This window comes from Argopecten irradians, chromosome 16 (genome assembly GCF_041381155.1).
Source record: "Argopecten irradians isolate NY chromosome 16, Ai_NY, whole genome shotgun sequence".
Taxonomy (NCBI): domain Eukaryota; kingdom Metazoa; phylum Mollusca; class Bivalvia; order Pectinida; family Pectinidae; genus Argopecten; species Argopecten irradians.
In genome coordinates this window covers 16,208,051-16,209,678 of record NC_091149.1, presented here as the reverse complement: position 1 = coordinate 16,209,678, position 1,628 = coordinate 16,208,051, and positions in this window count along the sequence as shown.

Here is a 1,628-nt window from a genome sequence, read left to right as displayed (position 1 = left end):
GTACCCGCTTCTCTACAGAGCGAGGTATTGCGCATGCTACACAATGACCCTGGGTCAGGGCATTTTGGAGTAACTAGGACAATAGCCAGGGTTAAAGAACGTTTCTATTGGTCAGGCCGTTCCAATACTGTAAAAGATTGGTGTATGAAATGCATAGAATGTCAAAACCGTAAAGGACCACAACAAACACTACGTGGACAGATGAAACAGTATCAGGTTGGGGGACCTCTGGAGAGAGTAGCCATGGATATTTTGGGTCCATTACCTGGGTCCACTCTAGGTAATAAATACATTCTTGTTATAACCGATTACTTTACAAGGTGGACAGAATGTTACGCAATGCCGGACCAGGAAGCTCAAACTGTCGCTGATTTATTTTTAAATCAGTTTATCTGTCGATTTGGGGTACCTAGGCAAATCTTAACAGACCAAGGTCGACAATTTGAAAGCAAGTTATTTCAGAGCTTATGTGAAGTTCTAAACATGGATAAAACAAGAACATCACCCTATCATCCTCAGACAGGTGGACTTGTAGAGCGTTTTAACAGGACAATAGAAGACGTTCTTAGTAAATATGTTGCTAAAGATCAACGAGATTGGGATAAACATCTACCTCTAGCAACATTGGCATACCTGTCATCAGTACAAGAGAGTACCGGATTTACACCAAGTATTCTGATGTTAGGCCGAGAACTAGAACTTCCAGTAGACTTGGTATTTGGAAAGCCTCCAGATGATAACCCTCCTTCCGTATCAGGATAGATGGGAAGGACCATTTGTAGCTACAGGATATATATCCGACGGGGTATATAAAATAATGAAACATAGGAATTCTGATGAAAAGATTTCACATCATGACAGATTGAAGCCGTATTACGGAGCTTATGATAATTTCGTACATCCGTCAAGGATACAACATTCCAGAGAGAATGTTACAGACGTTGTTACCTCAGACGACAGGCGACAAAATCACAATGTAGACTCCGAGATGCAGACACGAAGAAGTAGATTTTACTACATAGTTTGTTAAGTTAATTAATGTTAATTGTATAATATACAGTATATGATGGAGACCCGCGGACCATGGCCTGGTTCTCTTAACATTGCTGGATGATGTTCAATGTGGTCTATGGCCGAGAAATTTATACAGTGTCTCTTTCTGGATTGATGATGCACCATGCGCAGGTGACAGTATCATCACCAGTCTGGAGTACTCTTGAGAGCCACAAGAAGAAATAGGCGGTTCTCAACTCATCTGGAATGGGTGGGAGAAATACTGTATAGGAAGAGAAAGACAGATTTATTTATTTTTAATATGATATAAAATGGCACTGGAATAAATTTCAATATCAAATGTTACTTTAGTTACCAGAAATTTATATATCTTAAAAATGACATGTATAATTTCAATTATTGAGGTGTATACCAAGGGGATACCCTTGTGAAGATGAAAGAGTCAAAGCCAGGGTCTCTCGAGATGTCTATTGTATGGAGTCCACTACTCAGTTCTGGCAGGGATGACCTGTACACAGATCTTCAACACTGGAGTAGAAAGCCATACAGATCTGCTGAAGAAGATTATTGTTTAGTTATATATAGATAGAATACATGTAATAAACAACAATTCC